The 19,955-nt window shown below is 45.2% G+C and overlaps 48 non-coding genes across 48 annotated transcripts; 14 read left to right on the forward strand and 34 right to left on the reverse strand.

Annotated features, from left to right (window-relative positions):
* Positions 1-134: 134 nt before the first annotated feature.
* Positions 135-205, reverse strand: trnag-gcc (transfer RNA glycine (anticodon GCC)). The gene has a single exon. It is a non-coding gene; the product is annotated as a tRNA-Gly (tRNA).
* Positions 206-318: 113 nt separating this feature from the next.
* trnad-guc (transfer RNA aspartic acid (anticodon GUC)) lies at positions 319-390 on the reverse strand. Its single transcript has one exon. It is a non-coding gene; the product is annotated as a tRNA-Asp (tRNA).
* Positions 391-940: 550 nt separating this feature from the next.
* On the reverse strand, positions 941-1,011 carry trnag-gcc (transfer RNA glycine (anticodon GCC)). The gene has a single exon. It is a non-coding gene; the product is annotated as a tRNA-Gly (tRNA).
* A 113-nt stretch (positions 1,012-1,124) lies between these two features.
* trnad-guc (transfer RNA aspartic acid (anticodon GUC)) lies at positions 1,125-1,196 on the reverse strand. Its single transcript has one exon. It is a non-coding gene; the product is annotated as a tRNA-Asp (tRNA).
* Positions 1,197-1,746: 550 nt separating this feature from the next.
* Positions 1,747-1,817, reverse strand: trnag-gcc (transfer RNA glycine (anticodon GCC)). Its single transcript has one exon. It is a non-coding gene; the product is annotated as a tRNA-Gly (tRNA).
* Positions 1,818-1,930: 113 nt separating this feature from the next.
* On the reverse strand, positions 1,931-2,002 carry trnad-guc (transfer RNA aspartic acid (anticodon GUC)). Its single transcript has one exon. It is a non-coding gene; the product is annotated as a tRNA-Asp (tRNA).
* Positions 2,003-2,552: 550 nt separating this feature from the next.
* On the reverse strand, positions 2,553-2,623 carry trnag-gcc (transfer RNA glycine (anticodon GCC)). Its single transcript has one exon. It is a non-coding gene; the product is annotated as a tRNA-Gly (tRNA).
* A 115-nt stretch (positions 2,624-2,738) lies between these two features.
* On the reverse strand, positions 2,739-2,810 carry trnad-guc (transfer RNA aspartic acid (anticodon GUC)). The gene has a single exon. It is a non-coding gene; the product is annotated as a tRNA-Asp (tRNA).
* Positions 2,811-3,360: 550 nt separating this feature from the next.
* Positions 3,361-3,431, reverse strand: trnag-gcc (transfer RNA glycine (anticodon GCC)). Its single transcript has one exon. It is a non-coding gene; the product is annotated as a tRNA-Gly (tRNA).
* A 115-nt stretch (positions 3,432-3,546) lies between these two features.
* Positions 3,547-3,618, reverse strand: trnad-guc (transfer RNA aspartic acid (anticodon GUC)). The gene has a single exon. It is a non-coding gene; the product is annotated as a tRNA-Asp (tRNA).
* Positions 3,619-4,168: 550 nt separating this feature from the next.
* trnag-gcc (transfer RNA glycine (anticodon GCC)) lies at positions 4,169-4,239 on the reverse strand. Its single transcript has one exon. It is a non-coding gene; the product is annotated as a tRNA-Gly (tRNA).
* Positions 4,240-4,352: 113 nt separating this feature from the next.
* On the reverse strand, positions 4,353-4,424 carry trnad-guc (transfer RNA aspartic acid (anticodon GUC)). The gene has a single exon. It is a non-coding gene; the product is annotated as a tRNA-Asp (tRNA).
* A 550-nt stretch (positions 4,425-4,974) lies between these two features.
* Positions 4,975-5,045, reverse strand: trnag-gcc (transfer RNA glycine (anticodon GCC)). Its single transcript has one exon. It is a non-coding gene; the product is annotated as a tRNA-Gly (tRNA).
* A 115-nt stretch (positions 5,046-5,160) lies between these two features.
* trnad-guc (transfer RNA aspartic acid (anticodon GUC)) lies at positions 5,161-5,232 on the reverse strand. The gene has a single exon. It is a non-coding gene; the product is annotated as a tRNA-Asp (tRNA).
* Positions 5,233-5,782: 550 nt separating this feature from the next.
* Positions 5,783-5,853, reverse strand: trnag-gcc (transfer RNA glycine (anticodon GCC)). The gene has a single exon. It is a non-coding gene; the product is annotated as a tRNA-Gly (tRNA).
* A 113-nt stretch (positions 5,854-5,966) lies between these two features.
* Positions 5,967-6,038, reverse strand: trnad-guc (transfer RNA aspartic acid (anticodon GUC)). The gene has a single exon. It is a non-coding gene; the product is annotated as a tRNA-Asp (tRNA).
* A 550-nt stretch (positions 6,039-6,588) lies between these two features.
* trnag-gcc (transfer RNA glycine (anticodon GCC)) lies at positions 6,589-6,659 on the reverse strand. The gene has a single exon. It is a non-coding gene; the product is annotated as a tRNA-Gly (tRNA).
* Positions 6,660-6,774: 115 nt separating this feature from the next.
* trnad-guc (transfer RNA aspartic acid (anticodon GUC)) lies at positions 6,775-6,846 on the reverse strand. The gene has a single exon. It is a non-coding gene; the product is annotated as a tRNA-Asp (tRNA).
* A 550-nt stretch (positions 6,847-7,396) lies between these two features.
* trnag-gcc (transfer RNA glycine (anticodon GCC)) lies at positions 7,397-7,467 on the reverse strand. Its single transcript has one exon. It is a non-coding gene; the product is annotated as a tRNA-Gly (tRNA).
* A 115-nt stretch (positions 7,468-7,582) lies between these two features.
* Positions 7,583-7,654, reverse strand: trnad-guc (transfer RNA aspartic acid (anticodon GUC)). The gene has a single exon. It is a non-coding gene; the product is annotated as a tRNA-Asp (tRNA).
* A 550-nt stretch (positions 7,655-8,204) lies between these two features.
* Positions 8,205-8,275, reverse strand: trnag-gcc (transfer RNA glycine (anticodon GCC)). Its single transcript has one exon. It is a non-coding gene; the product is annotated as a tRNA-Gly (tRNA).
* Positions 8,276-8,389: 114 nt separating this feature from the next.
* On the reverse strand, positions 8,390-8,461 carry trnad-guc (transfer RNA aspartic acid (anticodon GUC)). Its single transcript has one exon. It is a non-coding gene; the product is annotated as a tRNA-Asp (tRNA).
* Positions 8,462-9,011: 550 nt separating this feature from the next.
* On the reverse strand, positions 9,012-9,082 carry trnag-gcc (transfer RNA glycine (anticodon GCC)). The gene has a single exon. It is a non-coding gene; the product is annotated as a tRNA-Gly (tRNA).
* A 114-nt stretch (positions 9,083-9,196) lies between these two features.
* trnad-guc (transfer RNA aspartic acid (anticodon GUC)) lies at positions 9,197-9,268 on the reverse strand. The gene has a single exon. It is a non-coding gene; the product is annotated as a tRNA-Asp (tRNA).
* Positions 9,269-9,816: 548 nt separating this feature from the next.
* Positions 9,817-9,887, reverse strand: trnag-gcc (transfer RNA glycine (anticodon GCC)). The gene has a single exon. It is a non-coding gene; the product is annotated as a tRNA-Gly (tRNA).
* A 115-nt stretch (positions 9,888-10,002) lies between these two features.
* Positions 10,003-10,074, reverse strand: trnad-guc (transfer RNA aspartic acid (anticodon GUC)). The gene has a single exon. It is a non-coding gene; the product is annotated as a tRNA-Asp (tRNA).
* A 550-nt stretch (positions 10,075-10,624) lies between these two features.
* trnag-gcc (transfer RNA glycine (anticodon GCC)) lies at positions 10,625-10,695 on the reverse strand. The gene has a single exon. It is a non-coding gene; the product is annotated as a tRNA-Gly (tRNA).
* Positions 10,696-10,810: 115 nt separating this feature from the next.
* trnad-guc (transfer RNA aspartic acid (anticodon GUC)) lies at positions 10,811-10,882 on the reverse strand. Its single transcript has one exon. It is a non-coding gene; the product is annotated as a tRNA-Asp (tRNA).
* A 550-nt stretch (positions 10,883-11,432) lies between these two features.
* On the reverse strand, positions 11,433-11,503 carry trnag-gcc (transfer RNA glycine (anticodon GCC)). Its single transcript has one exon. It is a non-coding gene; the product is annotated as a tRNA-Gly (tRNA).
* A 113-nt stretch (positions 11,504-11,616) lies between these two features.
* Positions 11,617-11,688, reverse strand: trnad-guc (transfer RNA aspartic acid (anticodon GUC)). Its single transcript has one exon. It is a non-coding gene; the product is annotated as a tRNA-Asp (tRNA).
* A 550-nt stretch (positions 11,689-12,238) lies between these two features.
* trnag-gcc (transfer RNA glycine (anticodon GCC)) lies at positions 12,239-12,309 on the reverse strand. The gene has a single exon. It is a non-coding gene; the product is annotated as a tRNA-Gly (tRNA).
* Positions 12,310-12,422: 113 nt separating this feature from the next.
* Positions 12,423-12,494, reverse strand: trnad-guc (transfer RNA aspartic acid (anticodon GUC)). The gene has a single exon. It is a non-coding gene; the product is annotated as a tRNA-Asp (tRNA).
* Positions 12,495-13,049: 555 nt separating this feature from the next.
* On the reverse strand, positions 13,050-13,120 carry trnag-gcc (transfer RNA glycine (anticodon GCC)). The gene has a single exon. It is a non-coding gene; the product is annotated as a tRNA-Gly (tRNA).
* A 112-nt stretch (positions 13,121-13,232) lies between these two features.
* trnad-guc (transfer RNA aspartic acid (anticodon GUC)) lies at positions 13,233-13,304 on the reverse strand. The gene has a single exon. It is a non-coding gene; the product is annotated as a tRNA-Asp (tRNA).
* Positions 13,305-13,827: 523 nt separating this feature from the next.
* trnad-guc (transfer RNA aspartic acid (anticodon GUC)) lies at positions 13,828-13,899 on the forward strand. The gene has a single exon. It is a non-coding gene; the product is annotated as a tRNA-Asp (tRNA).
* Positions 13,900-14,011: 112 nt separating this feature from the next.
* Positions 14,012-14,082, forward strand: trnag-gcc (transfer RNA glycine (anticodon GCC)). Its single transcript has one exon. It is a non-coding gene; the product is annotated as a tRNA-Gly (tRNA).
* A 558-nt stretch (positions 14,083-14,640) lies between these two features.
* Positions 14,641-14,712, forward strand: trnad-guc (transfer RNA aspartic acid (anticodon GUC)). The gene has a single exon. It is a non-coding gene; the product is annotated as a tRNA-Asp (tRNA).
* A 113-nt stretch (positions 14,713-14,825) lies between these two features.
* Positions 14,826-14,896, forward strand: trnag-gcc (transfer RNA glycine (anticodon GCC)). The gene has a single exon. It is a non-coding gene; the product is annotated as a tRNA-Gly (tRNA).
* Positions 14,897-15,454: 558 nt separating this feature from the next.
* Positions 15,455-15,526, forward strand: trnad-guc (transfer RNA aspartic acid (anticodon GUC)). The gene has a single exon. It is a non-coding gene; the product is annotated as a tRNA-Asp (tRNA).
* A 112-nt stretch (positions 15,527-15,638) lies between these two features.
* Positions 15,639-15,709, forward strand: trnag-gcc (transfer RNA glycine (anticodon GCC)). The gene has a single exon. It is a non-coding gene; the product is annotated as a tRNA-Gly (tRNA).
* A 558-nt stretch (positions 15,710-16,267) lies between these two features.
* Positions 16,268-16,339, forward strand: trnad-guc (transfer RNA aspartic acid (anticodon GUC)). Its single transcript has one exon. It is a non-coding gene; the product is annotated as a tRNA-Asp (tRNA).
* A 113-nt stretch (positions 16,340-16,452) lies between these two features.
* trnag-gcc (transfer RNA glycine (anticodon GCC)) lies at positions 16,453-16,523 on the forward strand. Its single transcript has one exon. It is a non-coding gene; the product is annotated as a tRNA-Gly (tRNA).
* Positions 16,524-17,081: 558 nt separating this feature from the next.
* trnad-guc (transfer RNA aspartic acid (anticodon GUC)) lies at positions 17,082-17,153 on the forward strand. Its single transcript has one exon. It is a non-coding gene; the product is annotated as a tRNA-Asp (tRNA).
* Positions 17,154-17,265: 112 nt separating this feature from the next.
* trnag-gcc (transfer RNA glycine (anticodon GCC)) lies at positions 17,266-17,336 on the forward strand. Its single transcript has one exon. It is a non-coding gene; the product is annotated as a tRNA-Gly (tRNA).
* Positions 17,337-17,976: 640 nt separating this feature from the next.
* On the forward strand, positions 17,977-18,048 carry trnad-guc (transfer RNA aspartic acid (anticodon GUC)). The gene has a single exon. It is a non-coding gene; the product is annotated as a tRNA-Asp (tRNA).
* Positions 18,049-18,162: 114 nt separating this feature from the next.
* Positions 18,163-18,233, forward strand: trnag-gcc (transfer RNA glycine (anticodon GCC)). Its single transcript has one exon. It is a non-coding gene; the product is annotated as a tRNA-Gly (tRNA).
* A 558-nt stretch (positions 18,234-18,791) lies between these two features.
* Positions 18,792-18,863, forward strand: trnad-guc (transfer RNA aspartic acid (anticodon GUC)). The gene has a single exon. It is a non-coding gene; the product is annotated as a tRNA-Asp (tRNA).
* Positions 18,864-18,977: 114 nt separating this feature from the next.
* On the forward strand, positions 18,978-19,048 carry trnag-gcc (transfer RNA glycine (anticodon GCC)). The gene has a single exon. It is a non-coding gene; the product is annotated as a tRNA-Gly (tRNA).
* The last annotated feature ends 907 nt before the right edge of the window (positions 19,049-19,955 follow it).

Raw genomic sequence — 19,955 nt, forward strand, 5'->3', positions numbered from 1 at the left:
AAGCAAAGTCAGATTTTTCAAGAGTCAGTTGAGATTTCGACCAAGACCAGAGATTTCTGTTGGCCTGGCAATCGAGCACAGATTTCATCCTCAGGGGTTTGCATACTTCTCGAAATTACACGTTCAAAACATCCTGCATTGGCCGGGAATCGAACCCGGGCCTCACGCGTGGCAGGCGAGAATTCTACCACTGAACAACCAATGCCTTGGAATACTGAGATAATGCTGGAAATCGTATCATAAAGCTTTATCTCCAAGCATATTTTTCGCATAGTGGGCTCAGCTACATTGTTCACCCTAAAAAAAAAGCAGTCCTTTCTCCCCGTCGGGGAATTGAACCCCGGTCTCCCGCGTGACAGGCGGGGATACTCACCACTATACTAACGAGGAGCTGGTGTGGAGGACGTTTGAAAAAACGTGGAGCATTGGTACTAACTATACGTTGGCAGTGTTGGGCTTTAACACTTCTAACCAAAACATCTGTATAGACTGAATAGTTGGAGCTAGAAACTACTGTGACCCCTCTATGGAAAGCTGGGACTCTCACGAACACGTACATGTAATCGATTTCGCTCTTTACCACTCACAGGCCACACACTCGTAGTTAGAAGGTGACGCGTTTGTGGGATGTCCCAGGACATTGTCACAAATGCCAAACTCAAGACAGTTGTCGATGACTAGTTGGTTACTCGTTTCCCATTTAACAACTAAAGCCTTGCACAAAGTAAATCACCTCACACACTGGACATCTACAATGGATTCACCAAAGTCTTCTGAGAATGAGTAAATGTCCAAACTGAAAATGAAAGCAAAGTCAGATTTTTCAAGAGTCAGTTGAGATTTTGACCAAGACCAGAGATTTCTGTTGGCCTGGCAATCGAGCACAGATTTCTTCCTCAGGGGTTTGCATACTTCTCAAAATTACATGTTCAAAACATCCTGCATTGGCCGGGAATCGAACCCGGGCCTCATGCGTGGCAGGCGAGAATTCTACCACTGAACAACCAATGCCTTGGAATACTGAGATAATGCTGGAAATCGTATCATAAAGCTTTATCTCCAAGCATATTTTTCGCATAGTGGGCTCAGCTACATTGTTCACCCTAAAAAAAAAGCAGTCCTTTCTCCCCGTCGGGGAATTGAACCCCGGTCTCCCGCGTGACAGGCGGGGATACTCACCACTATACTAACGAGGAGCTGGTGTGGAGGACGTTTGAAAAAACGTGGAGCATTGGTACTAACTATACGTTGGCAGTGTTGGGCTTTAACACTTCTAACCAAAACATCTGTATAGACTGAATAGTTGGAGCTAGAAACTACTGTGACCCCTCTATGGAAAGCTGGGACTCTCACGAACACGTACATGTAATCGATTTCGCTCTTTACCACTCACAGGCCACACACTCGTAGTTAGAAGGTGACGCGTTTGTGGGATGTCCCAGGACATTGTCACAAATGCCAAACTCAAGACAGTTGTCGATGACTAGTTGGTTACTCGTTTCCCATTTAACAACTAAAGCCTTGCACAAAGTAAATCACCTCACACACTGGACATCTACAATGGATTCACCAAAGTCTTCTGAGAATGAGTAAAAGTCCAAACTGAAAATGAAAGCAAAGTCAGATTTTTCAAGAGTCAGTTGAGATTTCGACCAAGACCAGAGATTTCTGTTGGCCTGGCAATCGAGCACAGATTTCTTCCTCAGGGGTTTGCATACTTCTCGAAATTACATGTTCAAAACATCCTGCATTGGCCGGGAATCGAACCCGGGCCTCCCGCGTGGCAGGCGAGAATTCTACCACTGAACAACCAATGCCTTGGAATACTGAGATAATGCTGGAAATCGTATCATAAAGCTTTATCTCCAAGCACATTTTTCGCATAGTGGGCTCAGCTACATTGTTCACCCTAAAAAAAAAGCAGTCCTTTCTCCCCGTCGGGGAATTGAACCCCGGTCTCCCGCGTGACAGGCGGGGATACTCACCACTATACTAACGAGGAGCTGGTGTGGAGGACGTTTGAAAAAACGTGGAGCATTGGTACTAACTATACGTTGGCAGTGTTGGGCTTTAACACTTCTAACCAAAACATCTGTATAGACTGAATAGTTGGAGCTAGAAACTACTGTGACCCCTCTATGGAAAGCTGGGACTCTCACGAACACGTTCATGTAATCGATTTCGCTCTATACCACTCACAGGCCACACACTCGTAGTTAGAAGGTGACGCGTTTGTGGGATGTCCCAGGACATTGTCACAAATGCCAAACTCAAGACAGTTGTCGATGACTAGTTGGTTACTCGTTTCCCATTTAACAACTAAAGCCTTGCACAAAGTAAATCACCTCACACACTGGACATCTACAATGGATTCACCAAAGTCTTCTGAGAATGAGTAAAAGTCCAAACTGAAAATGAAAGCAAAGTCAGATTTTTCAAGAGTCAGTTGAGATTTCGACCAAGACCAGAGATTTCTGTTGGCCTGGCAATCGAGCACAGATTTCTTCCTCAGGGGTTTGCATACTTTTCGAAATTACATGTTCAAAACATCCTGCATTGGCCGGGAATCGAACCCGGGCCTCCCGCGTGGCAGGCGAGAATTCTACCACTGAACAACCAATGCCTTGGAATACTGAGATAATGCTGGAAATCGTATCATAAAGCTTTATCTCCAAGCATATTTTTCGCATAGTGGGCTCAGCTACATTGTTCACCCTAAAAAAAAAAAGCAGTCCTTTCTCCCCGTCGGGGAATTGAACCCCGGTCTCCCGCGTGACAGGCGGGGATACTCACCACTATACTAACGAGGAGCTGGTGTGGAGGACGTTTGAAAAAACGTGGAGCATTGGTACTAACTATACGTTGGCAGTGTTGGGCTTTAACACTTCTAACCAAAACATCTGTATAGACTGAATAGTTGGAGCTAGAAACTACTGTGACCCCTCTATGGAAAGCTGGGACTCTCACGAACACGTACATGTAATCGATTTCGCTCTATACCACTCACAGGCCACACACTCGTAGTTAGAAGGTGACGCGTTTGTGGGATGTCCCAGGACATTGTCACAAATGCCAAACTCAAGACAGTTGTCGATGACTAGTTGGTTACTCGTTTCCCATTTAACAACTAAAGCCTTGCACAAAGTAAATCACCTCACACACTGGACATCTACAATGGATTCACCAAAGTCTTCTGAGAATGAGTAAAAGTCCAAACTGAAAATGAAAGCAAAGTCAGATTTTTCAAGAGTCAGTTGAGATTTCGACCAAGACCAGAGATTTCTGTTGGCCTGGCAATCGAGCACAGATTTCTTCCTCAGGGGTTTGCATACTTTTCGAAATTACATGTTCAAAACATCCTGCATTGGCCGGGAATCGAACCCGGGCCTCCCGCGTGGCAGGCGAGAATTCTACCACTGAACAACCAATGCCTTGGAATACTGAGATAATGCTGGAAATCGTATCATAAAGCTTTATCTCTAAGCATATTTTTCGCATAGTGGGCTCAGCTACATTGTTCACCCTAAAAAAAAAAAGCAGTCCTTTCTCCCCGTCGGGGAATTGAACCCCGGTCTCCCGCGTGACAGGCGGGGATACTCACCACTATACTAACGAGGAGCTGGTGTGGAGGACGTTTGAAAAAACGTGGAGCATTGGTACTAACTATACGTTGGCAGTGTTGGGCTTTAACACTTCTAACCAAAACATCTGTATAGACTGAATAGTTGGAGCTAGAAACTACTGTGACCCCTCTATGGAAAGCTGGGACTCTCACGAACACGTACATGTAATCGATTTCGCTCTATACCACTCACAGGCCACACACTCGTAGTTAGAAGGTGACGCGTTTGTGGGATGTCCCAGGACATTGTCACAAATGCCAAACTCAAGACAGTTGTCGATGACTAGTTGGTTACTCGTTTCCCATTTAACAACTAAAGCCTTGCACAAAGTAAATCACCTCACACACTGGACATCTACAATGGATTCACCAAAGTCTTCTGAGAATGAGTAAAAGTCCAAACTGAAAATGAAAGCAAAGTCAGATTTTTCAAGAGTCAGTTGAGATTTCGACCAAGACCAGAGATTTCTGTTGGCCTGGCAATCGAGCACAGATTTCTTCCTCAGGGGTTTGCATACTTCTCGAAATTACATGTTCAAAACATCCTGCATTGGCCGGGAATCGAACCCGGGCCTCCCGCGTGGCAGGCGAGAATTCTACCACTGAACAACCAATGCCTTGGAATACTGAGATAATGCTGGAAATCGTATCATAAAGCTTTATCTCCAAGCATATTTTTCGCATAGTGGGCTCAGCTACATTGTTCACCCTAAAAAAAAAGCAGTCCTTTCTCCCCGTCGGGGAATTGAACCCCGGTCTCCCGCGTGACAGGCGGGGATACTCACCACTATACTAACGAGGAGCTGGTGTGGAGGACGTTTGAAAAAACGTGGAGCATTGGTACTAACTATACGTTGGCAGTGTTGGGCTTTAACACTTCTAACCAAAACATCTGTATAGACTGAATAGTTGGAGCTAGAAACTACTGTGACCCCTCTATGGAAAGCTGGGACTCTCACGAACACGTACATGTAATCGATTTCGCTCTATACCACTCACAGGCCACACACTCGTAGTTAGAAGGTGACGCGTTTGTGGGATGTCCCAGGACATTGTCACAAATGCCAAACTCAAGACAGTTGTCGATGACTAGTTGGTTACTCGTTTCCCATTTAACAACTAAAGCCTTGCACAAAGTAAATCACCTCACACACTGGACATCTACAATGGATTCACCAAAGTCTTCTGAGAATGAGTAAAAGTCCAAACTGAAAATGAAAGCAAAGTCAGATTTTTCAAGAGTCAGTTGAGATTTCGACCAAGACCAGAGATTTCTGTTGGCCTGGCAATCGAGCACAGATTTCTTCCTCAGGGGTTTGCATACTTTTCGAAATTACATGTTCAAAACATCCTGCATTGGCCGGGAATCGAACCCGGGCCTCCCGCGTGGCAGGCGAGAATTCTACCACTGAACAACCAATGCCTTGGAATACTGAGATAATGCTGGAAATCGTATCATAAAGCTTTATCTCTAAGCATATTTTTCGCATAGTGGGCTCAGCTACATTGTTCACCCTAAAAAAAAAAAGCAGTCCTTTCTCCCCGTCGGGGAATTGAACCCCGGTCTCCCGCGTGACAGGCGGGGATACTCACCACTATACTAACGAGGAGCTGGTGTGGAGGACGTTTGAAAAAACGTGGAGCATTGGTACTAACTATACGTTGGCAGTGTTGGGCTTTAACACTTCTAACCAAAACATCTGTATAGACTGAATAGTTGGAGCTAGAAACTACTGTGACCCCTCTATGGAAAGCTGGGACTCTCACGAACACGTACATGTAATCGATTTCGCTCTATACCACTCACAGGCCACACACTCGTAGTTAGAAGGTGACGCGTTTGTGGGATGTCCCAGGACATTGTCACAAATGCCAAACTCAAGACAGTTGTCGATGACTAGTTGGTTACTCGTTTCCCATTTAACAACTAAAGCCTTGCACAAAGTAAATCACCTCACACACTGGACATCTACAATGGATTCACCAAAGTCTTCTGAGAATGAGTAAAAGTCCAAACTGAAAATGAAAGCAAAGTCAGATTTTTCAAGAGTCAGTTGAGATTTCGACCAAGACCAGAGATTTCTGTTGGCCTGGCAATCGAGCACAGATTTCTTCCTCAGGGGTTTGCATACTTCTCGAAATTACATGTTCAAAACATCCTGCATTGGCCGGGAATCGAACCCGGGCCTCCCGCGTGGCAGGCGAGAATTCTACCACTGAACAACCAATGCCTTGGAATACTGAGATAATGCTGGAAATCGTATCATAAAGCTTTATCTCCAAGCATATTTTTCGCATAGTGGGCTCAGCTACATTGTTCACCCTAAAAAAAAAGCAGTCCTTTCTCCCCGTCGGGGAATTGAACCCCGGTCTCCCGCGTGACAGGCGGGGATACTCACCACTATACTAACGAGGAGCTGGTGTGGAGGACGTTTGAAAAAACGTGGAGCATTGGTACTAACTATACGTTGGCAGTGTTGGGCTTTAACACTTCTAACCAAAACATCTGTATAGACTGAATAGTTGGAGCTAGAAACTACTGTGACCCCTCTATGGAAAGCTGGGACTCTCACGAACACGTACATGTAATCGATTTCGCTCTATACCACTCACAGGCCACACACTCGTAGTTAGAAGGTGACGCGTTTGTGGGATGTCCCAGGACATTGTCACAAATGCCAAACTCAAGACAGTTGTCGATGACTAGTTGGTTACTCGTTTCCCATTTAACAACTAAAGCCTTGCACAAAGTAAATCACCTCACACACTGGACATCTACAATGGATTCACCAAAGTCTTCTGAGAATGAGTAAAAGTCCAAACTGAAAATGAAAGCAAAGTCAGATTTTTCAAGAGTCAGTTGAGATTTCGACCAAGACCAGAGATTTCTGTTGGCCTGGCAATCGAGCACAGATTTCTTCCTCAGGGGTTTGCATACTTCTCGAAATTACATGTTCAAAACATCCTGCATTGGCCGGGAATCGAACCCGGGCCTCCCGCGTGGCAGGCGAGAATTCTACCACTGAACAACCAATGCCTTGGAATACTGAGATAATGCTGGAAATCGTATCATAAAGCTTTATCTCCAAGCATATTTTTCGCATAGTGGGCTCAGCTACATTGTTCACCCTAAAAAAAAAAAGCAGTCCTTTCTCCCCGTCGGGGAATTGAACCCCGGTCTCCCGCGTGACAGGCGGGGATACTCACCACTATACTAACGAGGAGCTGGTGTGGAGGACGTTTGAAAAAACGTGGAGCATTGGTACTAACTATACGTTGGCAGTGTTGGGCTTTAACACTTCTAACCAAAACATCTGTATAGACTGAATAGTTGGAGCTAGAAACTACTGTGACCCCTCTATGGAAAGCTGGGACTCTCACGAACACGTACATGTAATCGATTTCGCTCTATACCACTCACAGGCCACACACTCGTAGTTAGAAGGTGACGCGTTTGTGGGATGTCCCAGGACATTGTCACAAATGCCAAACTCAAGACAGTTGTCGATGACTAGTTGGTTACTCGTTTCCCATTTAACAACTAAAGCCTTGCACAAAGTAAATCACCTCACACACTGGACATCTACAATGGATTCACCAAAGTCTTCTGAGAATGAGTAAAAGTCCAAACTGAAAATGAAAGCAAAGTCAGATTTTTCAAGAGTCAGTTGAGATTTCGACCAAGACCAGAGATTTCTGTTGGCCTGGCAATCGAGCACAGATTTCTTCCTCAGGGGTTTGCATACTTCTCGAAATTACATGTTCAAAACATCCTGCATTGGCCGGGAATCGAACCCGGGCCTCCCGCGTGGCAGGCGAGAATTCTACCACTGAACAACCAATGCCTTGGAATACTGAGATAATGCTGGAAATCGTATCATAAAGCTTTATCTCCAAGCATATTTTTCGCATAGTGGGCTCAGCTACATTGTTCACCCTAAAAAAAAAAAGCAGTCCTTTCTCCCCGTCGGGGAATTGAACCCCGGTCTCCCGCGTGACAGGCGGGGATACTCACCACTATACTAACGAGGAGCTGGTGTGGAGGACGTTTGAAAAAACGTGGAGCATTGGTACTAACTATACGTTGGCAGTGTTGGGCTTTAACACTTCTAACCAAAACATCTGTATAGACTGAATAGTTGGAGCTAGAAACTACTGTGACCCCTCTATGGAAAGCTGGGACTCTCACGAACACGTACATGTAATCGATTTCGCTCTATACCACTCACAGGCCACACACTCGTAGTTAGAAGGTGACGCGTTTGTGGGATGTCCCAGGACATTGTCACAAATGCCAAACTCAAGACAGTTGTCGATGACTAGTTGGTTACTCGTTTCCCATTTAACAACTAAAGCCTTGCACAAAGTAAATCACCTCACACACTGGACATCTACAATGGATTCACCAAAGTCTTCTGAGAATGAGTAAAAGTCCAAACTGAAAATGAAAGCAAAGTCAGATTTTTCAAGAGTCAGTTGAGATTTCGACCAAGACCAGAGATTTCTGTTGGCCTGGCAATCGAGCACAGATTTCTTCCTCAGGGGTTTGCATACTTCTCGAAATTACATGTTCAAAACATCCTGCATTGGCCGGGAATCGAACCCGGGCCTCCCGCGTGGCAGGCGAGAATTCTACCACTGAACAACCAATGCCTTGGAATACTGAGATAATGCTGGAAATCGTATCATAAAGCTTTATCTCCAAGCATATTTTTCGCATAGTGGGCTCAGCTACATTGTTCACCCTAAAAAAAAAAGCAGTCCTTTCTCCCCGTCGGGGAATTGAACCCCGGTCTCCCGCGTGACAGGCGGGGATACTCACCACTATACTAACGAGGAGCTGGTGTGGAGGACGTTTGAAAAAACGTGGAGCATTGGTACTAACTATACGTTGGCAGTGTTGGGCTTTAACACTTCTAACCAAAACATCTGTATAGACTGAATAGTTGGAGCTAGAAACTACTGTGACCCCTCTATGGAAAGCTGGGACTCTCACGAACACGTACATGTAATCGATTTCGCTCTATACCACTCACAGGCCACACACTCGTAGTTAGAAGGTGACGCGTTTGTGGGATGTCCCAGGACATTGTCACAAATGCCAAACTCAAGACAGTTGTCGATGACTAGTTGGTTACTCGTTTCCCATTTAACAACTAAAGCCTTGCACAAAGTAAATCACCTCACACACTGGACATCTACAATGGATTCACCAAAGTCTTCTGAGAATGAGTAAAAGTCCAAACTGAAAATGAAAGCAAAGTCAGATTTTTCAAGAGTCAGTTGAGATTTCGACCAAGACCAGAGATTTCTGTTGGCCTGGCAATCGAGCACAGATTTCTTCCTCAGGGGTTTGCATACTTCTCGAAATTACATGTTCAAAACATCCTGCATTGGCCGGGAATCGAACCCGGGCCTCCCGCGTGGCAGGCGAGAATTCTACCACTGAACAACCAATGCCTTGGAATACTGAGATAATGCTGGAAATCGTATCATAAAGCTTTATCTCCAAGCATATTTTTCGCATAGTGGGCTCAGCTACATTGTTCACCCTAAAAAAAAAAGCAGTCCTTTCTCCCCGTCGGGGAATTGAACCCCGGTCTCCCGCGTGACAGGCGGGGATACTCACCACTATACTAACGAGGAGCTGGTGTGGAGGACGTTTGAAAAAACGTGGAGCATTGGTACTAACTATACGTTGGCAGTGTTGGGCTTTAACACTTCTAACCAAAACATCTGTATAGACTGAATAGTTGGAGCTAGAAACTACTGTGACCCCTCTATGGAAAGCTGGGACTCTCACGAACACGTACATGTAATCGATTTCGCTCTATACCACTCACAGGCCACACACTCGTAGTGAAGGTGACGCGTTTGTGGGATGTCCCAGGACATTGTCACAAATGCCAAACTCAAGACAGTTGTCGATGACTAGTTGGTTACTCGTTTCCCATTTAACAACTAAAGCCTTGCACAAAGTAAATCACCTCACACACTGGACATCTACAATGGATTCACCAAAGTCTTCTGAGAATGAGTAAAAGTCCAAACTGAAAATGAAAGCAAAGTCAGATTTTTCAAGAGTCAGTTGAGATTTCGACCAAGACCAGAGATTTCTGTTGGCCTGGCAATCGAGCACAGATTTCTTCCTCAGGGGTTTGCATACTTCTCGAAATTACATGTTCAAAACATCCTGCATTGGCCGGGAATCGAACCCGGGCCTCCCGCGTGGCAGGCGAGAATTCTACCACTGAACAACCAATGCCTTGGAATACTGAGATAATGCTGGAAATCGTATCATAAAGCTTTATCTCCAAGCATATTTTTCGCATAGTGGGCTCAGCTACATTGTTCACCCTAAAAAAAAAAAGCAGTCCTTTCTCCCCGTCGGGGAATTGAACCCCGGTCTCCCGCGTGACAGGCGGGGATACTCACCACTATACTAACGAGGAGCTGGTGTGGAGGACGTTTGAAAAAACGTGGAGCATTGGTACTAACTATACGTTGGCAGTGTTGGGCTTTAACACTTCTAACCAAAACATCTGTATAGACTGAATAGTTGGAGCTAGAAACTACTGTGACCCCTCTATGGAAAGCTGGGACTCTCACGAACACGTACATGTAATCGATTTCGCTCTATACCACTCACAGGCCACACACTCGTAGTTAGAAGGTGACGCGTTTGTGGGATGTCCCAGGACATTGTCACAAATGCCAAACTCAAGACAGTTGTCGATGACTAGTTGGTTACTCGTTTCCCATTTAACAACTAAAGCCTTGCACAAAGTAAATCACCTCACACACTGGACATCTACAATGGATTCACCAAAGTCTTCTGAGAATGAGTAAAAGTCCAAACTGAAAATGAAAGCAAAGTCAGATTTTTCAAGAGTCAGTTGAGATTTCGACCAAGACCAGAGATTTCTGTTGGCCTGGCAATCGAGCACAGATTTCTTCCTCAGGGGTTTGCATACTTCTCGAAATTACATGTTCAAAACATCCTGCATTGGCCGGGAATCGAACCCGGGCCTCCCGCGTGGCAGGCGAGAATTCTACCACTGAACAACCAATGCCTTGGAATACTGAGATAATGCTGGAAATCGTATCATAAAGCTTTATCTCCAAGCATATTTTTCGCATAGTGGGCTCAGCTACATTGTTCACCCTAAAAAAAAAAAGCAGTCCTTTCTCCCCGTCGGGGAATTGAACCCCGGTCTCCCGCGTGACAGGCGGGGATACTCACCACTATACTAACGAGGAGCTGGTGTGGAGGACGTTTGAAAAAACGTGGAGCATTGGTACTAACTATACGTTGGCAGTGTTGGGCTTTAACACTTCTAACCAAAACATCTGTATAGACTGAATAGTTGGAGCTAGAAACTACTGTGACCCCTCTATGGAAAGCTGGGACTCTCACGAACACGTACATGTAATCGATTTCGCTCTATACCACTCACAGGCCACACACTCGTAGTTAGAAGGTGACGCGTTTGTGGGATGTCCCAGGACATTGTCACAAATGCCAAACTCAAGACAGTTGTCGATGACTAGTTGGTTACTCGTTTCCCATTTAACAACTAAAGCCTTGCACAAAGTAAATCACCTCACACACTGGACATCTACAATGGATTCACCAAAGTCTTCTGAGAATGAGTAAAAGTCCAAACTGAAAATGAAAGCAAAGTCAGATTTTTCAAGAGTCAGTTGAGATTTCGACCAAGACCAGAGATTTCTGTTGGCCTGGCAATCGAGCACAGATTTCTTCCTCAGGGGTTTGCATACTTCTCGAAATTACATGTTCAAAACATCCTGCATTGGCCGGGAATCGAACCCGGGCCTCCCGCGTGGCAGGCGAGAATTCTACCACTGAACAACCAATGCCTTGGAATACTGAGATAATGCTGGAAATCGTATCATAAAGCTTTATCTCCAAGCATATTTTTCGCATAGTGGGCTCAGCTACATTGTTCACCCTAAAAAAAAAGCAGTCCTTTCTCCCCGTCGGGGAATTGAACCCCGGTCTCCCGCGTGACAGGCGGGGATACTCACCACTATACTAACGAGGAGCTGGTGTGGAGGACGTTTGAAAAAACGTGGAGCATTGGTACTAACTATACGTTGGCAGTGTTGGGCTTTAACACTTCTAACCAAAACATCTGTATAGACTGAATAGTTGGAGCTAGAAACTACTGTGACCCCTCTATGGAAAGCTGGGACTCTCACGAACACGTACATGTAATCGATTTCGCTCTATACCACTCACAGGCCACACACTCGTAGTTAGAAGGTGACGCGTTTGTGGGATGTCCCAGGACATTGTCACAAATGCCAAACTCAAGACAGTTGTCGATGACTAGTTGGTTACTCGTTTCCCATTTAACAACTAAAGCCTTGCACAAAGTAAATCACCTCACACACTGGACATCTACAATGGATTCACCAAAGTCTTCTGAGAATGAGTAAATGTCCAAACTGAAAATGAAAGCAAAGTCAGATTTTTCAAGAGTCAGTTGAGATTTCGACCAAGACCAGAGATTTCTGTTGGCCTGGCAATCGAGCACAGATTTCTTCCTCAGGGGTTTGCATACTTCTCGAAATTACATGTTCAAAACATCCTGCATTGGCCGGGAATCGAACCCGGGCCTCCCGCGTGGCAGGCGAGAATTCTACCACTGAACAACCAATGCCTTGGAATACTGAGATAATGCTGGAAATCGTATCATAAAGCTTTATCTCCAAGCATATTTTTCGCATAGTGGGCTCAGCTACATTGTTCACCCTAAAAAAAAAGCAGTCCTTTCTCCCCGTCGGGGAATTGAACCCCGGTCTCCCGCGTGACAGGCGGGGATACTCACCACTATACTAACGAGGAGCTGGTGTGGAGGACGTTTGAAAAAACGTGGAGCATTGGTACTAACTATACGTTGGCAGTGTTGGGCTTTAACACTTCTAACCAAAACATCTGTATAGACTGAATAGTTGGAGCTAGAAACTACTGTGACCCCTCTATGGAAAGCTGGGACTCTCACGAACACGTACATGTAATCGATTTCGCTCTATACCACTCACAGGCCACACACTCGTAGTTAGAAGGTGACGCGTTTGTGGGATGTCCCAGGACATTGTCACAAATGCCAAACTCAAGACATGAATTGACTCGATGACTAGTTGGTTACTCGTTTCCCATTTAACAACTAAAGCCTTGCACAAAGTAAATCACCTCACACACTGGACATCTACAATGGATTCACCAAAGTCTTCTGAGAATGAGTAAATGTCCAAACTGAAAATGAAAGCAAAGTCAGATTTTTCAAGAGTCAGTTGAGATTTCGACCAAGACCAGAGATTTCTGTTGGCCTGGCAATCGAGCACAGATTTCTTCCTCAGGGGTTTGCATACTTCTCGAAATTACATGTTCAAAACATCCTGCATTGGCCGGGAATCGAACCCGGGCCTCCCGCGTGGCAGGCGAGAATTCTACCACTGAACAACCAATGCCTTGGAATACTGAGATAATGCTGGAAATCATATCATAAAGCTTTATCTCCAAGCATATTTTTCGCATAGTGGGCTCAGCTACATTGTTCGACTAAAAAAAAAGCAGTCCTTTCTCCCCGTCGGGGAATTGAACCCCGGTCTCCCGCGTGACAGGCGGGGATACTCACCACTATACTAACGAGGAGCTGGTGTGGAGGATGTTTGAAAAAACGTGGAGCATTGGTACTAACTATACGTTGGCAGTATAGTGGGCTCAGCTACATTGTTCACCCTAAAAAAAAAACAGTCCTTTCTCCCCGTCGGGGAATTGAACCCCGGTCTCCCGCGTGACAGGCGGGGATACTCCAGTGTGTGAGGTGATTTACTTTGTGCAAGGCTTTAGTTGTTAAATGGGAAACGAGTAAACAACTAGTCATCGAGTCGATTCATCGAGTCTTGAGTTTGGCATTTGTGACAATGTCCTGGGACATCCCACAAACGCGTCACCTTCTAACTACGAGTGTGTGGCCTGTGAGTGGTATAGAGCGAAATCGATTACATGTACGTGTTTGTGAGAGTCCCAGCTTTCCATAGAGGGGTCACAGTAGTTTCTAGCTCCAACTATTCAGTCTATACAGATGTTTTGGTTAGAAGTGTTAAAGCCCAAAACTGCCAACGTATAGTTAGTACCAATGCTCCACGTTTTTTCAAACATCCTCCACACCAGCTCCTCGTTAGTATAGTGGTGAGTATCCCCGCCTGTCACGCGGGAGACCGGGGTTCAATTCCCCGACGGGGAGAAAGGACTGCTTTTTTTTTAGTCGAACAATGTAGCTGAGCCCACTATGCGAAAAATATGCTTGGAGATAAAGCTTTATGATATGATTTCCAGCATTATCTCAGTATTCCAAGGCATTGGTTGTTCAGTGGTAGAATTCTCGCCTGCCACGCGGGAGGCCCGGGTTCGATTCCCGGCCAATGCAGGATGTTTTGAACATGTAATTTCGAGAAGTATGCAAACCCCTGAGGAAGAAATCTGTGCTCGATTGCCAGGCCAACAGAAATCTCTGGTCTTGGTCGAAATCTCAACTGACTCTTGAAAAATCTGACTTTGCTTTCATTTTCAGTTTGGACATTTACTCATTCTCAGAAGACTTTGGTGAATCCATTGTAGATGTCCAGTGTGTGAGGTGATTTACTTTGTGCAAGGCTTTAGTTGTTAAATGGGAAACGAGTAAACAACTAGTCATCGAGTCGATTCATCGAGTCTTGAGTTTGGCATTTGTGACAATGTCCTGGGACATCCCACAAACGCGTCACCTTCTAACTACGAGTGTGTGGCCTGTGAGTGGTATAGAGCGAAATCGATTACATGTACGTGTTCGTGAGAGTCCCAGCTTTCCATAGAGGGGTCACAGTAGTTTCTAGCTCCAACTATTCAGTCTATACAGATGTTTTGGTTAGAAGTGTTAAAGCCCAACACTGCCAACGTATAGTTAGTACCAATGCTCCACGTTTTTTCAAACGTCCTCCACACCAGCTCCTCGTTAGTATAGTGGTGAGTATCCCCGCCTGTCACGCGGGAGACCGGGGTTCAATTCCCCGACGGGGAGAAAGGACTGCTTTTTTTTTAGGGTGAACAATGTAGCTGAGCCCACTATGCGAAAAATATGCTTGGAGATAAAGCTTTATGATATGATTTCCAGCATTATCTCAGTATTCCAAGGCATTGGTTGTTCAGTGGTAGAATTCTCGCCTGCCACGCGGGAGGCCCGGGTTCGATTCCCGGCCAATGCAGGATGTTTTGAACATGTAATTTCGAGAAGTATGCAAACCCCTGAGGAAGAAATCTGTGCTCGATTGCCAGGCCAACAGAAATCTCTGGTCTTGGTCGAAATCTCAACTGACTCTTAAAAAATCTGACTTTGCTTTCATTTTCAGTTTGGACATTTACTCATTCTCAGAAGACTTTGGTGAATCCATTGTAGATGTCCAGTGTGTGAGGTGATTTACTTTGTGCAAGGCTTTAGTTGTTAAATGGGAAACGAGTAACCAACTAGTCATCGAGTCGATTCATCGAGTCTTGAGTTTGGCATTTGTGACAATGTCCTGGGACATCCCACAAACGCGTCACCTTCTAACTACGAGTGTGTGGCCTGTGAGTGGTATAGAGCGAAATCGATTACATGTACGTGTTTGTGAGAGTCCCAGCTTTCCATAGAGGGGTCACAGTAGTTTCTAGCTCCAACTATTCAGTCTATACAGATGTTTTGGTTAGAAGTGTTAAAGCCCAAAACTGCCAACGTATAGTTAGTACCAATGCTCCACGTTTTTTCAAACATCCTCCACACCAGCTCCTCGTTAGTATAGTGGTGAGTATCCCCGCCTGTCACGCCGGAGACCGGGGTTCAATTCCCCGACGGGGAGAAAGGACTGCTTTTTTTTTAGTCGAACAATGTAGCTGAGCCCACTATGCGAAAAATATGCTTGGAGATAAAGCTTTATGATATGATTTCCAGCATTATCTCAGTATTCCAAGGCATTGGTTGTTCAGTGGTAGAATTCTCGCCTGCCACGCGGGAGGCCCGGGTTCGATTCCCGGCCAATGCAGGATGTTTTGAACATGTAATTTCGAGAAGTATGCAAACCCCTGAGGAAGAAATCTCTGCTCGATTGCCAGGCCAACAGAAATCTCTGGTCTTGGTCGAAATCTCAACTGACTCTTGAAAAATCTGACTTTGCTTTCATTTTCAGTTTGGACATTTACTCATTCTCAGAAGACTTTGGTGAATCCATTGTAGATGTCCAGTGTGTGAGGTGATTTACTTTGTGCAAGGCTTTAGTTGTTAAATGGGAAACGAGTAAACAACTAGTCATCGAGTCGATTCATCGAGTCTTGAGTTTGGCATTTGTGACAATGTCCTGGGACATCCCACAAACGCGTCACCTTCTAACTACGAGTGTGTGGCCTGTGAGTGGTATAGAGCGAAATCGATTACATGTACGTGTTCGTGAGAGTCCCAGCTTTCCATAGAGGGGTCACAGTAGTTTCTAGCTCCAACTATTCAGTCTATACAGATGTTTTGGTTAGAAGTGTTAAAGCCCAACACTGCCAACGTATAGTTAGTACCAATGCTCCACGTTTTTTCAAACGTCCTCCACACCAGCTCCTCGTTAGTATAGTGGTGAGTATCCCCGCCTGTCACGCGGGAGACCGGGGTTCAATTCCCCGACGGGGAGAAAGGACTGCTTTTTTTTTAGGGTGAACAATGTAGCTGAGCCCACTATGCGAAAAATATGCTTGGAGATAAAGCTTTATGATATGATTTCCAGCATTATCTCAGTATTCCAAGGCATTGGTTGTTCAGTGGTAGAATTCTCGCCTGCCACGCGGGAGGCCCGGGTTCGATTCCCGGCCAATGCAGGATGTTTTGAACATGTAATTTCGAGAAGTATGCAAACCCCTGAGGAAGAAATCTGTGCTCGATTGCCAGGCCAACAGAAATCTCTGGTCTTGGTCGAAATCTCAACTGACTCTTAAAAAATCTGACTTTGCTTTCATTTTCAGTTTGGACATTTACTCATTCTCAGAAGACTTTGGTGAATCCATTGTAGATGTCCAGTGTGTGAGGTGATTTACTTTGTGCAAGGCTTTAGTTGTTAAATGGGAAACGAGTAACCAACTAGTCATCGAGTCGATTCATCGAGTCTTGAGTTTGGCATTTGTGACAATGTCCTGGGACATCCCACAAACGCGTCACCTTCTAACTACGAGTGTGTGGCCTGTGAGTGGTATAGAGCGAAATCGATTACATGTACGTGTTTGTGAGAGTCCCAGCTTTCCATAGAGGGGTCACAGTAGTTTCTAGCTCCAACTATTCAGTCTATACAGATGTTTTGGTTAGAAGTGTTAAAGCCCAAAACTGCCAACGTATAGTTAGTACCAATGCTCCACGTTTTTTCAAACATCCTCCACACCAGCTCCTCGTTAGTATAGTGGTGAGTATCCCCGCCTGTCACGCCGGAGACCGGGGTTCAATTCCCCGACGGGGAGAAAGGACTGCTTTTTTTTTAGTCGAACAATGTAGCTGAGCCCACTATGCGAAAAATATGCTTGGAGATAAAGCTTTATGATATGATTTCCAGCATTATCTCAGTATTCCAAGGCATTGGTTGTTCAGTGGTAGAATTCTCTCCTGCCACGCGGGAGGCCCGGGTTCGATTCCCGGCCAATGCAGGATGTTTTGAACATGTAATTTCGAGAAGTATGCAAACCCCTGAGGAAGAAATCTCTGCTCGATTGCCAGGCCAACAGAAATCTCTGGTCTTGGTCGAAATCTCAACTGACTCTTGAAAAATCTGACTTTGCTTTCATTTTCAGTTTGGACATTTACTCATTCTCAGAAGACTTTGGTGAATCCATTGTAGATGTCCAGTGTGTGAGGTGATTTACTTTGTGCAAGGCTTTAGTTGTTAAATGGGAAACGAGTAACCAACTAGTCATCGAGTCGATTCATCGAGTCTTGAGTTTGGCATTTGTGACAATGTCCTGGGACATCCCACAAACGCGTCACCTTCTAACTACGAGTGTGTGGCCTGTGAGTGGTATAGAGCGAAATCGATTACATGTACATGTTCGTGAGAGTCCCAGCTTTCCATAGAGGGGTCACAGTAGTTTCTAGCTCCAACTATTCAGTCTATACAGATGTTTTGGTTAGAAGTGTTAAAGCCCAACACTGCCAACGTATAGTTAGTACCAATGCTCCACGTTTTTTCAAACGTCCTCCACACCAGCTCCTCGTTAGTATAGTGGTGAGTATCCTCGCTTGCCACGCGGGAGGCCCGGGTTCGATTCCAGGCCCGGGTTCGATTCCAGCTCCTCGTTAGTATAGTGGTGAGTATCCCCGCCTGTCACGCGGGAGACCGGGGTTCAATTCCCCGACGGGGAGAAAGGACTGCTTTTTTTTTAGGGTCGAACAATGTAGCTGAGCCCACTATGCGAAAAATATGCTTGGAGATAAAGCTTTATGATATGATTTCCAGCATTATCTCAGTATTCCAAGGCATTGGTTGTTCAGTGGTAGAATACTCGCCTGCCACGCGGGAGGCCCGGGTTCGATTCCCGGCCAATGCAGGATGTTTTGAACATGTAATTTCGAGAAGTATGCAAACCCCTGAGGAAGAAATCTGTGCTCGATTGCCAGGCCAACAGAAATCTCTGGTCTTGGTCGAAATCTCAACTGACTCTTGAAAAATCTGACTTTGCTTTCATTTTCAGTTTGGACATTTACTCATTCTCAGAAGACTTTGGTGAATCCATTGTAGATGTCCAGTGTGTGAGGTGATTTACTTTGTGCAAGGCTTTAGTTGTTAAATGGGAAACGAGTAACCAACTAGTCATCGAGTCGATTCATCGAGTCTTGAGTTTGGCATTTGTGACAATGTCCTGGGACATCCCACAAACGCGTCACCTTCTAACTACGAGTGTGTGGCCTGTGAGTGGTATAGAGCGAAATCGATTACATGTACGTGTTCGTGAGAGTCCCAGCTTTCCATAGAGGGGTCACAGTAGTTTCTAGCTCCAACTATTCAGTCTATACAGATGTTTTGGTTAGAAGTGTTAAAGCCCAACACTGCCAACGTATAGTTAGTACCAATGCTCCACGTTTTTTCAAACGTCCTCCACACCAGCTCCTCGTTAGTATAGTGGTGAGTATCCCCGCCTGTCACGCGGGAGACCGGGGTTCAATTCCCCGACGGGGAGAAAGGACTGCTTTTTTTTTTAGGGTGAACAATGTAGCTGAGCCCACTATGCGAAAAATATGCTTGGAGATAAAGCTTTATGATATGATTTCCAGCATTATCTCAGTATTCCAAGGCATTGGTTGTTCAGTGGTAGAATTCTCGCCTGCCACGCGGGAGGCCCGGGTTCGATTCCCGGCCAATGCAGGATGTTTTGAACATGTAATTTCGAGAAGTATGCAAACCCCTGAGGAAGAAATCTGTGCTCGATTGCCAGGCCAACAGAAATCTCTGGTCTTGGTCGAAATCTCAACTGACTCTTGAAAAATCTGACTTTGCTTTCATTTTCAGTTTGGACATTTACTCATTCTCAGAAGACTTTGGTGAATCCATTGTAGATGTCCAGTGTGTGAGGTGATTTACTTTGTGCAAGGCTTTAGTTGTTAAATGGGAAACGAGTAACCAACTAGTCATCGACAACTGTCTTGAGTTTGGCATTTGTGACAATGTCCTGGGACATCCCACAAACGCGTCACCTTCTAACTACGAGTGTGTGGCCTGTGAGTGGTATAGAGCGAAATCGATTACATGTACGTGTTCGTGAGAGTCCCAGCTTTCCATAGAGGGGTCACAGTAGTTTCTAGCTCCAACTATTCAGTCTATACAGATGTTTTGGTTAGAAGTGTTAAAGCCCAACACTGCCAACGTATAGTTAGTACCAATGCTCCACGTTTTTTCAAACATCCTCCACACCAGCTCCTCGTTAGTATAGTGGTGAGTATCCCCGCCTGTCACGCGGGAGACCGGGGTTCAATTCAGTTCAATTCAAAGACAGTTGTCGATGACTAGTTGGTTACTCGTTTCCCATTTAACAACTAAAGCCTTGCACAAAGTAAATCACCTCACACACTGGACATCTACAATGGATTCACCAAAGTCTTCTGAGAATGAGTAAAAGTCCAAACTGAAAATGAAAGCAAAGTCAGATTTTTCAAGAGTCAGTTGAGATTTCGACCAAGACCAGAGATTTCTGTTGGCCTGGCAATCGAGCACAGATTTCTTCCTCAGGGGTTTGCATACTTCTCGAAATTACATGTTCAAAACATCCTGCATT

Source organism: Oncorhynchus clarkii, chromosome 29 (assembly GCF_045791955.1).
Source record: "Oncorhynchus clarkii lewisi isolate Uvic-CL-2024 chromosome 29, UVic_Ocla_1.0, whole genome shotgun sequence".
NCBI lineage: Eukaryota > Metazoa > Chordata > Actinopteri > Salmoniformes > Salmonidae > Oncorhynchus > Oncorhynchus clarkii.